This window comes from Lithobates pipiens, unplaced genomic scaffold, assembly GCF_037356315.1.
Source record: "Lithobates pipiens isolate NorthernLeopardFrog02 unplaced genomic scaffold, aLitPip1_a1.2 Scaffold_23, whole genome shotgun sequence".
Lineage (NCBI taxonomy): Eukaryota > Metazoa > Chordata > Amphibia > Anura > Ranidae > Lithobates > Lithobates pipiens.
In genome coordinates this window covers 51,198,241-51,214,500 of record NW_027507785.1, presented here as the reverse complement: position 1 = coordinate 51,214,500, position 16,260 = coordinate 51,198,241, and positions in this window count along the sequence as shown.

Genomic DNA, 16,260 nt, shown 5'->3' with positions numbered 1-16,260 from the left:
TAGAACTAGCTGTTTTCGAGTTCCAGAGTGTCGGTAGAGGATTCCTTCATCGACTCTGAGTTTATTCCATTCATGTATCAAACGTCTTGTTTTGCTGGTCATACTCTCCTTTTCTTTGTGGTTTGGAATCCAGTCGTTCTCCTTAAGCCAGACCACTTCTCTAATGTTGGTATCGTCTTGTTGTAATGCTCTGATATTCTCCTGAGTCATTGGGCAGATTGTCTGTCCTTTCAGCAATTCTTCGGCCACATCACTTTCTGAGTGAAGAGTCACCCATAATGCCTCTTCTTCGTCAACAGCTTTGCTCCCTTGCCACATAGCTGACACAACCTCGGATGGTACAAGCTCTGTGTACTCACTCAGATTCTTCGTGAGTTCCACCGGAAATCGTGACAGTGTATCTGCGTCTGCATTCTGTTTACCTGGCCTGTACTTGATATCGAAGTGGAAATCGGCCAACTCGCCAACCCAGCGATGACCCACAGCATTCAGTCTGGCAGTACTCAATACATATGTCAATGGGTTGTTGTCTGTGTAAACGGTGAATGTTGGAGCGTAGTACAAGTAATCTCTGAATTTGTCACAGACTGCCCACTTGAGAGCTAAAAACTCAAGTTTACCAGAGTGAAGATGGTAATTGCGCTCTGCTGGAGTCAATGTTCTGGAGCCAAACCCAATAACACAAAGTTTTTCTCCTTGTCGTTGGTATAGTACAGCACCTAGGCCTTCATTGGAAGCATCAGTGTGTAAGACGAAGGGTAAGTCAAAATCAGGGTATGCTAGAATTGGTGGATTGGTTAGCATGTCCACCAGTCTGGATACTACAGCTTGATGTTTGGGTGTCCATTGAATCAGTGTTTTAGATGGCACTTGTGCTTTGTTCCTGTTTTTCTTCATAGATTCCATCCGATTGTTTTTGGGGATGGATGTAGCAGATTCTTTTTCAGTGTTCTGCAAAAGTTCATACAGTGGTTTAGCAAGTCGAGAGAAATCTTGAATGAAGGACCTGTAGTAGCTCAGGAATCCTAACAACGATCTGACTCCTCCCACTGTTTTTGGTTCTTTCCTTTTCAAATGTAATACCGCTTCAAGATCTTTTGGGTCAATTTTTATGCCTTCTTCTGACACCATTCGTCCAAGGTATCGAATCTGTCGTTTAAAGAGTTCACACTTCTTCGGTCTAAGTTTGATACCATGCTCACGCATTCGACTAAGCACTTGCCTAATATCATTGACATGCTCCTGAAAGGTTTTGGAGTAGCAAAGTACGTCATCCAAGTATGGAGAACAACATTTGTCTCTGATGCCCTCTAATACATTCTCCATGCATCTCTGAAAAGCTGCTGGGGCATTCGTTAATCCAAATGGAATACGGTTCCACTCCAGGAGTCCCCAGGGGATGCTGAAAGCCGTCAGATGTCTGGAGTCTTCATGCACAAAGCCTTGATGATACGCACTACCCTGGTCCAGGATTGAGAACAACGTAAATCCTCCTAAGCTATCCAGCAGATCTTGTATTCTGGGTAGTGGATGTCTATCTGGGATAGTCTTTCGGTTTAACTCCCTAAAGTCAACACATAGTCGTAGGCTACTGTCCTTCTTTCGAACACAAACAACTGGTGATGAGTATGCGGAAGAAGATTTTGTTACCCAACCTCGGTCAAGAAGGTTTTGGATATATTCTTTCACTTCTTTGTATAGGGGTTTCGGTATCGAATTGTAACGTTTCTGGACAGGAGTTTCATCTTTCAGATTTATCCTCAGTTTCAGGTTAGGGATGCATCCTATGTCTCCCTCATCTCGAGCAAAGACATCTGATTCATCATATAACACTTGTCTCGCTATCTCCTGTTCTTCTTCTGAGAGATCTTCCAAATTGACAGGTGGGTGCCACTTAACAGATTTGTTAGTGGGTAGCTGATTTCCAGTGTCCACTTGATTCAACTGGTTTACATGAAACACCCTTTTCTTCTGGTCAATTCCCTTTCCGTCGTCTTTGTTTGGAGACAATGGTAGAATCTCAGCTGCCGGAGAAATGGTACCCAATACTGTTCTGGGTGGAAGGTAGATGTCATGTTGAGCACGGTTCAGTATAGGTATCTTCACCAGTTTAGAGAACCCATTTGGCACATCTACCACTGAAGGAAATAGTTCAAGTCCTTCCTCAACTGGATATTCGGGAAGTGGTTCAAATGACATGATTCCTCCTTTCGGCCACGCTCTAATTCTGCATTTGACTTCACAGAGCTCGCCTCCTTTAATCTGGAGTCCCTTCTTCCCCACTTTGACCATACGACTATCGAATATTTCTCCTGGGTCAGTTGCTTGACTGACAGCATTGACAATGTTATTCGCTACACTCCGTCTTACTTTCATAGCTTCACTCAGCAAGATAGTCAGGTTTTGGGTGCTGTTTGGTCGGTCACGGTTTTCTCTGATCAATTCCTCGATAACATTAAACCCAAGAATTGGATTGTCATTACAGCAGTCACTCACCAGCATTGGCACATAAATGGCTGAGTTTCCATGTCCACTACTTTTGAATTCCAGGCAGACTTCAATCCATCCGATGAATGGAATGAGAGAACCATTTGCAGCTGTAATGGATAAGTTGTCATCACAAAGTAAATCTTGTATGTGCCTAATGGAGACACTGGGTAGAAACTTTTCTAACCATGCCTTCCCGACAATGCTGACCTCAGCTCCTGTATCCATCAACATGTCAACCGGTACACCATTCATCTGACATGACAGTAGGCATTTTCCTCCAATTAATTGTGCTACGTGTTGTTTGGAGAATCCATTCTCTTTTGGGAGTGTTCTAGTTGACCGGTGGGTGAATACCCTGTTTACCTTAGCATGGGACAGATCATTTGAGGTGGTCACTGGTTGTCCCTTTCCCAGTGACCATCTGTCGTTTCCCGACTGCCTTCTTTTCTTCAAGCAATCAACCGCTCTGTGTCCTGTCCAACCACAGTAGAAACAATGGTAGCAGTTCTGACTCTCTCGTTTAATGCAATCATCACACCTGGGCTTGCAGTGAGTTGTATCTGGAACTTGAACATTGGTTAGTGGCTTAGTCATTTGGTTTCCAACAATAGGAGTTAGCTTCATCATCTTTTCCAGGTTCTTTGTGAGAGCAGAGACCTGTGTTGTTAGTTCCATTAATGCAGTGTGATTTGCTTTAACATCTCCCTCAACTCTCTTTTGCAAGGTGTCTTTTTCACTATTCCCTGGTGTCTGTGATGAATGAACAGTAAGAGGTTTATGTTTAGGTGCACTGTTTAAGCGTCTCTGCCTTTCTGTTTCCTCATCAACTGATCTGGTGACTTGCTCTATGATAAAGTCATCCGTTACTGTCAAATCAGACACATAAGGCTTGATATCTCGTCTAACATTAGAATTTTTCTCATTTAGTCCCTGATACAGTGTATGAAGGAATATGCCTTGCACCAGTTTTTTGTCATAGCTAAGCTCTCGCCTATCATGTTGTGATGTAGACAGAACTTTTTGTTTTAACCCCACTAGCCTGTAAACAAATTGTTGTGCTGTTTCTCTTTCTTGCTGGGTAGCATTGCTAAGGTCCTGAAATAACTCATTACCACTTCGTTCTCTCATATGTGACTTCAAAAACCTTTTCAATTCAGCAACAGTAAGATCATCTTTGTCAGTCAACATATCTTTAAAATTACCAGGTTTGATTATTCTCAACACTGTGCGTATAATTTCAGATTCAGGGAATTTTTCTGTTAGACCCTCGTCAATTTGTCTGCACACGCTACTGTAACTCATGTCCGAACCATGATCTGAAATTATACCACCATGCATTTTAAATTCTCTACGTGGCAATAAAGCAACAACATCAGTTAATCTCACCACCTCCGATACCTGTTCAGTCCTTGTAGTCCCACTACTTATTTTTTTTGCAGCGGTTGCAATGTCCACAGTTGGTGTACTTTCCTTGTTAAGTTTTAGTTCATTGATCTTGTCTTGGATGATGAGTAGGTAAGACATACCTTGATCTTCCAACTTTTCCAGCTGATCACTTCTCAAGTAGCCTTTAATAAATTCAACAAGTTCCATTTCGTTGGTACCAGTCACTGATGGAACGTCCACGTCTCTTTCATCTTCCAGCGTAATAGCGAGGCTATGCAGCTGTTCTTCATTAAGCAGATGAATTTGTTTCCGGATATCCCACATCAGCGCACGACGAGGAAACGCCATCTCTGTTGCAATCTGAAGACTTGCACTCACAAGGCAGACGACACTCAGGACTCTCCTTGTAGCTCTGTAGCAGGCTCACGCTTGTCTCGCGCTTCCTTCTCACTGGTAACACAACGAATCCCGGACGAGCCCCCAAAATGTTACCGGCCTCAAAATGTGAATTAAGAGAGCCGATGATTGTAGACGCGATGAGATAAGGTGATCAGCTTGGCGTGGACTGCAAAGAATCACACAAACAGCATGAGATATGACCACTGACTTTATGGCTGGAAGTAGTTTAATTTTTACATAACAATACATCTTTTACATTTTTATAGTCACATGTTTATAACCATTAACAATATATATAATACCGATTTTAACTAAAGTATTTTAAAACGTAGTTATAACAATGAACATTACTAAATTTAATAACATATATATCCCTGTTATTCAGTGTTATAGATAATTATCTTTATCTCTCTGGTACACTTTAACTGTGCAATAATCATACTAGCAATGCATTGCTTTAATACAAATATTTCCATGGTAGTACTCTTTTTTAACCACTAGATGGTGCACATTGCATGTCTGTATGATGCAATACATAAGCTTTACATACAATAGGTTTTTCTCTATATTAAATAACAGAAAACATGTGCTTCTATAAATCCTATGCAATTTCCAATAAATCAGGTTTAAATATACCTATTTAGAAAGGTTTAGTGTTTATCATAGACATTTGTTCTGATTAATGCAGTATTTTCATGTTCTTATGCACTTTTCACTTGTTTCTGACACATGCTGTTCTAAACTTCTAATTACAGCAAAACTATAGCATAAAATCTGCTGAGACTTTTTCTGCATCTGCTCAAGATGTTTAGGAATCTTTCTATCACAGGTTAATACAGATTAGGAACAATTTAGAGTACATACCTGCAAAGAATCACACAAACAGCATGAGATATGACCACTGACTTTATGGCTGGAAGTAGTTTAATTTCCAGTCACATGGTGTGTGGCCTTATATAGACTCTGTTTGTGTACCTTCTCTGCCATCTACTGGTTGTTAATAGAATAGAAGGGAGATGTTTAGAAATATAAAAAAAAAATGAATATGTACTTTGCTTTGGGGTGTCTGTTTTGTGACCATATAAACCCCAGTCCGTCACACATGCAACATCACTTCTGGACCTCTTCTGGAAATGAATCCGTCGGAATTACTCCGACGGATTTGGTAGTCGGAATCTCCGACCGTGTGTACAAGGGCTTAGACTCCTCTACAGGAGGATAAAGAGGGCTCCTGCTTCGGGAGAAGACACAAAGACGCCAGAAGTACCAGGGGCACCACTGATCAGCTACCTACATGAAGACTATTGCAGATAGGACAATCAGTCCTCATGAAGGTAGTTGATCAGTGATGCCTCTGGTACTTCTGTTCTGGCGCCTTTGTCTCTTTTCCTGAAGCAGGAGCTCTCTTTCTCCTACTGGTGTGGAACCAGGTTAGGGAGCTGTCAGTGAAGACTGCTGTATGTTGTGCTGGTTCCCTGGAAGGAGGATCCAAGACAGTGATTGCATACAGAAGTCTCGACTGACATCTCATCAACCTGGATCCACTGCAGTAGGATAAAGAGGGCTCCTGCTTTGGGAGAAGAAGCAACGGTGCCAGAAGTACCAGAGGTTTCACTGATCAACTACCTACATAAGGACTGATTGTCCTATCTTCAATGGTCTTCATGTAGGTAGTTGATTAGTGTTGCCTCTGGTGCTTCTGGCACCTTTGTTTAGTCTCCTTAACCACTTGAGATCCGCGCTATAGCCAAATGACGGCTACAGCGCGGATCTCCTTTTCCGGGACTACGTCTATTGACGTCGTCCCGTGTACGAGCGGCCTGTGTGCCCCCTGAGGGGCGCGCGCGGTGCGCTCTGTGATCGGCGAGTCCATGAGACTCGCCTGATCACCGATCCGTGCAAGGGGTCGATCCCGACCCCTTATCACGTGATCAGCTGTCAGCCAATGACAGCTGATCAGGTGACATAACGGAGCCGGTAATCGGCTAGTATTCCTCCTCGCGCTGACAGCGCGAGGAGAAAAAAAAAAGCCGATCACCGGCGGCCGTGATCGGGACATCAGTCCCGATCACGGCCAGCAATGCAAGCGCCCACCTGCCCCCTGCCAGTGCCCACCTGCCCCCTGCAGTGCCACCCTAAAAAAAAGTAAGTGCCCCCCGTCAGTGCCACCCAGCAGTGCCCACAGTGCCACCCAGCAGTGCCACCCACAGTGCCACCCACAGTGTCCACAATCTGCCTCAAAGGTGCTGCACCCCAGTGCCGCCCATCAGTGCCCAGCAGTGCCGCCCATCAGTGCCCAGCAGTGCCGCCCATCAGTGCCCAGCAGTGCCACCTATCAGAGCCACCTATCAGTGCCACCTATCAGTGCCCATCAGTCCCATCTATCAGTGGTACCTATCAGTGCCCATCCGTGCCACCCATCCGTGCCATCTTATCTGTGCCCATCTTTGCCCATCAGTGCCGCCTTATCTGTGCCCATCGGTGCCGCCTTATCTGTGCCTATTAGTGCCGCCTTAACTATGCCTATCAGTGCCCACCAGTGCAGCCTATCAGTGCCCACCAATGCAGCCTATCAGTGCCCACCAATGCAGCCCATCAGTGCCCACCAATGCAGCCTATCAGTGCCGCCTAATCAGCACACTTCAATGAAGGAGAAAAATTACCCGTTTGCAAAATTTTATAACAAACTATTAAAACATGATTTTTTTTTTTGCATCTTTTTTTGTTTGTTTAGCAAAAAATAAAACTCTGAGCTGTAACTAAATACCACCAAAAGAAAGCTCTATTTGTGGGAAAAAAATGATAAAAATTTCATTTGGGTACAGTGTTGTATGCCCGCGCAATTGTCATTCAAAGTGCATCAGCGCTGAAAGCTGAAAATTGGTCTGGGACTGAGGGGGGTTTAAGTGCCCAATAAGCAAGTGGTTAAACAGAAGCCCCCGTTATCCTACTGGAGTGGATCCAGGTTGGTGAGGTGACCTCCTTTCAGGGAACCAGAGATGATAATTTCAGCGACATCCACAACAGTCTTGACTGACACTTCTTCAACCTGGACCCACTCCAGAAGGATAAAAAGGTCTAAGCCCTTGTACACACGGTCGGACATTCTGACAACCAAATCCGTTGGATTTTGTCCGACGGATTTTATCCGAAACTGTTGCATACACACGGTCGGACAAAGTTGTCGGAAAATCCGATCGTACGTAACGTGATGACGTTATTTCGTTACGACGGGACTACGTTCACGCTAGTAGCCAATAGCTTTGGTCTAGGAATTTGATCTGAGCATGCGTGGCACTTTGTTCGTCGGAGTAGGCTACACATGATCGGAGTATGTCCGATAGGAGCATTTTGTCGGAAAATTTTACTGGCAAGTTGGAAAATTTGGTCCGTCGGATATTCAGACGGAAACAGTCGGATGCAGACCACACACAGTCGGAATATCCGGCAAAACGGTCCGATAGGACACATTCCGTCGGAATCTCCGACCGTGTGTACAAGGACTAAGAAGAAGCAAAGGCGCCAGAAGTACCAGAGGAATCACTGATCAACTACCTACACGAAGACTTTTGCAGATAGGACAATCAGTCCTCATGTAGGTATTTGATCAGTGATTCCTCTGGTACTTCTGGCCCCTTTGTCTCTTCACTTGAAGCAGGAGCCCCCCTCTTTATCCTACTGTAGTGGATCGAGGTTGATGAGGTGTTCTCCTTTCAAGGAACCAGAGATGGTGATTGCAGCGACTCGTACAGCAGTCTTGACTGACACCTCTTTAACCCGGATCCACTCCAGTAGGATCAAAAGGGCTCCTGCTTCAGAAGAAGAAACAAAGGTTCCAGAAGTACTGGAGGCATCACTAATCAATTACCTACATGAAGATGATTACAAATGGGACAATCAGTCCTCATGTAGTTTAGTTGATCAGTGATGCCTCTGGTACTTCTGGCACCTTTGCTTCTCCTAAAGCAGAAGCCCTCTTTATCCTGCCCACCCCCACCAAAGTTCTTTCAAGGTCCTTCCTTAAACCCTTGTACACACGGTCGGAGATTCCGACGGAATGTGTCCTATCGGACCGTTTTGAAGTGTCTAGCACCAAGTGACCCCGAGATACATGGCCCTAAAGTCGGGACACAAAATATTTTCGAATGTGGTTGAAATAATGTCGAATCATGTTGAAATCATTTCGAATGCGGTTGAAATCATTTCGAATCATGTCGAATTCATTCGAATTCATTCGTTATATTTCTTTCGTATTCGTTGTAATTTGTTATTTTTTTATTCGGACATTCGGATGTAAGATGCAAAATTCGGCCGAATTTCGATTCGTTACGAAACTAATTGCACAAGCCTAGTTTCCGTCGGAATATCCGACGGACCAACTTTTCCAACTTGCCGGTAAAATTTTCCGACAAAATGCTCTGATCGGACATACTCCGATCATGTGTAGAGAATTCCATTTGGACAAAGTGCCACGCATGCTCAGATCAAATTCCTAGACCAAAGCTATTGGCTACTAGCCTGAACGTAGTCCCGTCATAACGAAATAACGTCATCACGTTATGTACAATCGGATTTTCCGATAACTTTGTCCGACCGTGTGTATGCAACAGTTTCGGACAAAATCTGTCGGACAAAATCCAACGGATTTGGTTGTCGGAATCTCCGACCGTGTGTACAAGGGCTCAGACAGTCTTTTGAGCATCCTCTACATGTATCTTTCTAAACTATAAAAGACCTTCTAAAGTTATATTGTCCTGAGGATGACCATTACGTGCGGCTCTACACTGACAGCTGCTACAAAACCCTCTAACTGACGTAAAAATTAATCAAATTCAGGCTCCAGAGGTAGAGCGCCCCCCTGTGACCCAATTATAACAGAATATTTTATACGGCTTTCCGCTGATGAGAATTATGTGTCGTACAAGAGTCTACATACATTACTTCTTCTTTTTTTTAATTCACTGTCAACATTCTTGAAAACCCTTTTCCCTAACCGTGCCGCTTAATTCAATTCAGAAGTGTCGTGCGGCATCAAAAGTCTCCTTATTAGTGGGGAAAAAAAATCTGAAACCTCTAGGGGGTGAATGTATAAGCGGTGAATCTAAAATTCACCAGTCACTTTCAGGTCCATGTGTTTCTAAATGGATTCACCATTGGTGAAGGTTTTGGTGAAAGTGACACTGACTGCTTTATCAAATACACCCATAAATCTTAAGAAAAAGGGAAGGTACGGCAGGGCTGCATTTGTTTGTTGTGCCACATCCAAAAACAACATATACTAGAAGAAGAATCCCCTGGGGGTGGATTTTTAAGGCACGTACAACAATGTTTATAGAATAGTACAAAAAATTATTTTATTTCATAAAACACACAAAAGAAATATAGTATACAGTATACATCTAAAATACATATCTAAGGGTATACATATACAACCGGTATTTATAATGTTATACAGCACTTGATGCCATATAGTCCATGTAGAGAAAATCACCCTACGCGTTTCGGAGCTTTAACAAAGCATGTTCTTCTTCAGGGATGTAAATACCGCATTTACATGGAATAATACTAGTGCCACGCATGCTCAGAATAAATTACGAGACGAAAGCTATTGGCTACTGCCCTATTTATAGTCCAGTCGTACGTATTCTACGTCACCGCGTTCTGAACGATCGGATTTTCCGACAAATTTGTTGCGGCCATGTGTATGCAAGACAAGTTTGGGCCAAAAGCCGTCGGAAAAAATCCAGATGGATTTTGTCATCGGAATGTCCGACCGTGTGTACATGGCATTAGACAATGCACCTACATTGCAATGCGCCAGTAATGCATGGCTGCTCTCCAATGCGCTGCAGGAACACACCTGTGCATTACTGCAACGCACATCACCCGCTTGCCTACCAGGGCAATTTTTTACATTTTATACACACATGTAAAAATGTGCATTTGTTTGCTTAGAACATGTTTTTTTTTTTTTTTTTTAAAGCACCCTTTTTGAGAATAAAGTGGTGGGTGTTGCAATTTTTTTTTATGTAGCAGCTGCTTATCAAAAGCAAACTTTCATGAAAAAATACACTTAAATGAATTTTAGTGCACAATTAAAATACCCAATTTTTTTTTTGTAAAATGTAAAAGATGATCTGGCAATGAGTAAATAGATACCAAATTGCGCAAGCCTGTGAAATGTCGAAAAACTATCATACTTAAGATTGTCCATGGGAGATGCTTAAAGGGGTTGTGAACCTTTGTGTTTTTTTCACCTTAAAGTGGAGTTCCACCCAAAAAAAAAATTCATTAATGTGCATGAAAAAAAAGAAAAACATTTGGAGAAAAAAAATTATTTTTTTTTACTCACCTCTTTAATGCCTGTTGCTAGGGGGTCCCTCGTAGTCTGCCTCCTTTGGCGCATGGGCTCCCGACATCACTTCCCTTGGCGCAGGAAGGGAGATCGCCTCTCCCTCTAGGCAATCATCTGGGACACGTCACAGGTCTCCCAAAATGAGAGGACTGCCACCGGCCCGTCATTTGGCAGGAGGCAGTTAAACTTTTTTTTTTTTTTTTTTTCATTTAACTTTATTGCTTTCACAAAGGAAGAAGGGCCCCCTTGTGATAGGGAATTACAGCTCTGAAACTGGAAGTGACAAAATCCTCATCACTTCTGGGATCATTCATCACAGAGGAGATAAGGGAATGGTTGTTCATTCATCTCTTCTATTGGCAGCCACCCTGGCCACTTACCATGGTCCCAGGAGGAACAAGAGAGCCTGGGGACCCCTACTGGCAGTGCCACAGGGGGGAGGGGAACCTTCATATTTCTGTAAAAGCACGAGTGTAAGACCCCTTTCACGCTGAGTCGGTTTTCAGACGCTTTAGCGCTAGAAATAGCGCCTGTAAAGCGGCTGAAAACCGCCTCTCATTCATTTCAGTGTGACTTTTCACACTGGGGCGGTGCGCTTGCAGGACGTTAGGAAAAGTCCTGCAAGCAGCATCTTTGGGGGGGGGGGGGGGTTTGGGAGCGCTGTTTTTAGTGCTCCCAAAACGCCCTGCCCATTGAAATGAATGGGCAGTGCTTCCTTCTTTGGGGTTAAAAGCGCCCCGCTAGCGGCCGAAAAGCGCCGATAACACAAGCGGTGCTTTAGCACTAACGTGGTCGCAGCCCCAGTCTGAAAGGGGTATAAAGGAGCCCTTAGTGCATTGCCATTTATTGCCAATTGCGTGCCAACGCGTTGCGGCGCATTATGGCCCACTGTAGCACAATACTGAATGTTGTGGTGTGCTGCATTGGAAAACAATGGTTTATGTCCATTTTTTTTCCATTCTGGTACATTGGCAGCCCCATTTATTTGAACAAGCTGCCGTAATGCAATGCTGATATGGAAGGGGACCCCCTTTCCGACTTGGCGGGCCTTGAGCTTTTCCATACTTTTAAAGGGTGCCGTGATTGAAAAGAGTTTAAGAAATACCAGAATAGTGTATGGCCACTAGAGAGGCGGCCATAAAAAATTCCACGCCTGCTCCGAGGCGCGTGGACACGGAAATCTGTACAGTTTCGGAATCGGTAATGCGATTGTGCTGTAATAGATACAAAGTATCTCAATGCTTTTATCTTCCAAATGTAAATCTCCCATTACTGTCTCGGAGATAAAACCATCTACTCCCCCCTCCCCCCCCCCTCCCTACTTCCCAAATTAATTTCTTTGGCTTTCCCTGAAATTCCCATTATACCCACTGCTGTTATTCATTGGCTATTAATACTTTGGACTTTGATGTGTTTATTTTTGCCTATCGTCATCCACATGACTATAATATGGAGATGGTGGATTCTGATTCTTGTCGAGTAACTTAAAAAGGAAGGTGCAAATTAATATTTAAATGGGCTAATTTGCATAATCCTGGGCCGCAGTGCTCGTACTCAGCAAGTACAGTGATAGAGATCAGAGGTTTGGGGTGACCTTGTGAAAGCTTCGCACAGATGTCATGGCTTAAAGCTGAACCCTGGGCCTTTCCTTCAGTCTTGCACAGTTGTACCAGCTCCTCTCCTGGCACTGAAATGGCTTATTTCTGATTTCACCGCACACTGTGAACTTCTCACAATGTGGATTAAAAGCTACAGCAAGTCAAATAGAGCCCCGCCTCATTTTCCGTCTGGAGGACGTCCAGCATCATCTAGCTTCCTCCCTCCTCATCCTGACTGTCCCTGGCCCATCCCCTTTCATCTTTCCTCTCCAGCCTGTCTGTCCATGGCACCGCCCCTTTCATCTTTCCTCCCCAGCCTGTCTGTCCCTGGCATCGCCCCTTTCATTTTTCCTCCCCAGCCTGTCTGTCCCTGGCACCGCCCCTTTCATCTTTCCTCCCCAGGCTGTCTGTCCCTGGCACCGCCCCTTTCATCTTTCCTCCCCAGCCTGTCTGTCCATGGCACCGCCCCTTTCATCTTTCCTCCCCTGCCTGTCTGTCCTTGGCACCGCCCCTTTCATCTTTTCTCCCCAGCCTGTCTGTCCCCGGCACCGCCCCTTTCATCTTTCTTTCCCAGCCTGTCTGTCCGTGGCACCGCCCCTTTCATCTTTCCTCCCCAGCCTGTCTGTCCCTGGCACCGCCCCTTTCATCTTTCCTCCCCAGCCTGTTTGTCCGTGGCACCGCCCCTTTCATCTTGCCTCCCCAGCCTGTCTGTCCCTGGCACCGCCCCTTTCATCTTTCCTCCCCAGCCTGTCTGTCCGTGGCACCGCCCCTTTCATCTTGCCTCCCCAGCCTGTCTTTCCCTGGCACCGTCCCTTTCGTATTCTTTGGATTTCAGCTCTGTCGATCACATGTGGACGTTACCTAGGGCAGTTTGCATGCAAATACAGTCTTATTGATATTCCTTTTGCACACGATCCTGGCAAACAAGGGTCATAAAATGGTGGGTGCTGCAGCGATTACCAGCTGGGTCCTGGAAACATCACGCAAGTTGTACATATTCGTCAGCACACTATGGGTCAACAACCACCGCCCCAAAGGTTTCTTTATTGCAGAGAGATCACAGGAGTTAAGTGCAACATTTCGGGAGCTGTGCAGGGCCCCTTCGTCAGGATGATCATCACATTACTGACAAAGGGGCCCTGCGTGGCTCTGAAACATGGCACTTATATTTGTGATGTGATCTCTCTGCAATAAAGAAACCTTTGGATGGTGACTGTTGATCCATAGTGTGCTGACGAATATGTTGCATGCAAATACAGTCTACTGAGGAACACCTCCCGATTGACATTGACCTGTAGAGTTACCACCTCAACCCTTTAAACCCGAACACATATTAATTACACGGGTTCTGGTGCTGAGTAAGGTGGCAATTAAACTCACTTAGTGTCTTATCTGCATTAAAATAGCCTCAGAACCCGTATTTCATATGTGTTCGGGTCTAACCGCTTCCCGACTGCCTTGCGCCGATATACGTCGGCAGAAGGGCATGTACAGGCAGAATCACGTACCTGTACCTTGCCCTTTAAGAGGCGGCGGGGGCGTACGCCTGCTGGAAGCTCCGTGAGTCAGGTCGCGGGTCCGCAGGGATACCTGCGATCGCCTCGCGGAGAGGAAGAACGGGGAGATGCTAAAGTAAACAAGCATCTCCCTGTTCTGCCTGGCAACAGTGTCACTGATCTCTGCTCCTTGTGATTGGAGCAGAAATCAGTGATGTGTAAAACACAGCCACGCCCCTCACGGTTAGCAACACGCCCCTAGGACACACACACTTAACCCCTACACTGTCACCTAGTGGTTAACCCCTTCACTGCCAGTGTCATTTACACAGGAATCGGTGCATTTGTATAGCACTGATTGCTGTACAAATGACAATGGTCCCAAAAATGTGTCAAAAATGTCCGATGTGTCCGCCATAATGTCGCAGTCATGATAAAAATTGCTGATCGCTGCCATTTAAAAAAAAAATGATTAATAAAAATGCCCTAAACCTATCCCCTATTTTGTAAATGCTATAACTTTTGTGCAAACCAATCAAATATACGCCTATTGAAATTTTTTTAAACAAAAATATGTAGAAGAATACATATCGGCCTATACTGAGGGAAAAAAATGTTTTTTTTATATATATTTTGGGGGGATATTTATTATAGCAAAAAGTAAAAAATAATGCGTTTTTTTCAAAATTGTCTGTCTTTTTTTGTATATAGCCAAAAAAAACAAAACGCAGAGGTGATCAAATACAACCAAAATAAAGCTCTATTTGTGGGAAAAAAAGGACGTCAATTTTGTTTGGGAGCCACGTCGCACGACCGCGCAATTGTCAGTTAAAACGACGTAGTGCCGAATCGCAAAAAGTGCTCTGGTCAAGAAGGGGGTAAATTCATCCGGGGTTGAAGTGGTTAAAGGGATGAGGTGGCAAATTTAACCTGTGGGCTGGTCTTGATGAGTTGCGAACCTGGAGCAAACTCTCGCAAGTGCCCCCTTGTGCTGGGCAGAGGCTGCGGTCAGTGGTGTATTTTGGTTTTGTGCTGCCCAGGGCAAGACTAAAAACGGGTACACCCCCCATCTGAATTTGTACCACCTCTTCCTGTTTAAGATCCACCCCTTCATCTGTGAGGGTGAGAGAGAGGGAGTAAGATAGAGGGACGAAGTGAGGGGGGGTGAGAGAGAGAGGGGGGGAAAGAAGTGGGGGGGATGTGAGAGAGAGAAAGGAAGAGAGAGGGGGGTATTAGAGAGAGGGGGGAAGAGGTGGGGGGGGAGAGAGAGAGGGAAAGAGGTTGGGGAGAGAGAGGGGGAGTGAGAGAGAGAGGAGGGAAATGAGAGAGGGGGGATGAGAGAGAGGGGGGAAGAGGTGGGGGTGAGAAAGAGACGGGAAAGAGTTGGGGGGGGGAGAGGGGGGGAGAGAGAAGGAGGGGGAGGAAGAGGTGGAGGAGAGAAAGAGAGGGGTGGGAGAGGTGGGGAGAGAGGGGGGAAAAAAAGAGAGAGTGGGGGAAAAGAGGTGTGGGGAGAGAAAGGGAGGGTGAGAAAGAGAGGGGGAGTGAGAGAGAGGAGGGAAAGGAGAGAGGCGGGTTGAGAGAGAGGGGGGGAAAGAGGTGGGGGGTGAGAAAGAGACGGAGAAGAGTTGGGGGAGAGGGGGGGGGAGAGAGAAGGAGGGGGGAAAGAGGTGGAGGAGAGAAAGAGAGGGGTAAGAGAGGTGGGGAGAGAGATAGGGGGTAAGGGGGGTTGGGAGAGAGGGGGGAGGGGGGGTTGGGAGAGGGGGGAGAGAGAGTGGGGGAAAAGAGGTGAGGGGATAGAAAGGGGGTGAGAGAGGGGGGGAAGAGGTGGGGGGAAAGAGAAGAGGGGAGTGAGTGAGAGGAGGGAAAGGAGAGGTGGGGGAAGAGGTGGGGGGGAGAGAGTGATGGGGAATGAGAGAGAGAGAGGGGGGAAAGGAGAGGGGTGGGTTGAGAGAGAGAGGGGGATAGAGGTGGGGGTGAGAGTGAGACAGGGAAGAGTTGGGGGGAGAGAGAAGGAGGGAGGAAAGAGATGGAGGGAGGAAAGAGATGGAGGAGAGAAAGAGAGGGGTAAAGGGGGGGTTGGGAGATAGGGGAGTGAGAGAGAGAGCGGGGGAAAAGAGGTGTGGGGAGAGAAAGGGGGTGAGAGAGAGAGCCCAGCAAATTAAATTCAAAATACTAACCGCAACATACAAAGCCATTCACAACTCTGCCCCTGAGCTACATCATCAATCTTGTCTCCAAATATCACCCAAATCATCCTCTCCGCTCTTCTCAAGACCTCCTACTCTCAAGCTCTCTCGTCTCCTCCTCCCATGCTCATCTCTAGGATTTCTCCAGAGCCTCTCCCATCCTCTGGAACTCGCTACCACCCCCGGCCCGGCTATCACCTACTCTTGCTACCTTCAGACGATCCCTTAAAACTCATCTCTTCAGGGAAGCTGATCACGTCTTCAATTAATCTCCTGCCACTTCCATCAGCTCATTCCCCACAGCTACAACCTTTTGTACCACCTGCCCCACCCTATTAGAGTGTAAGCTC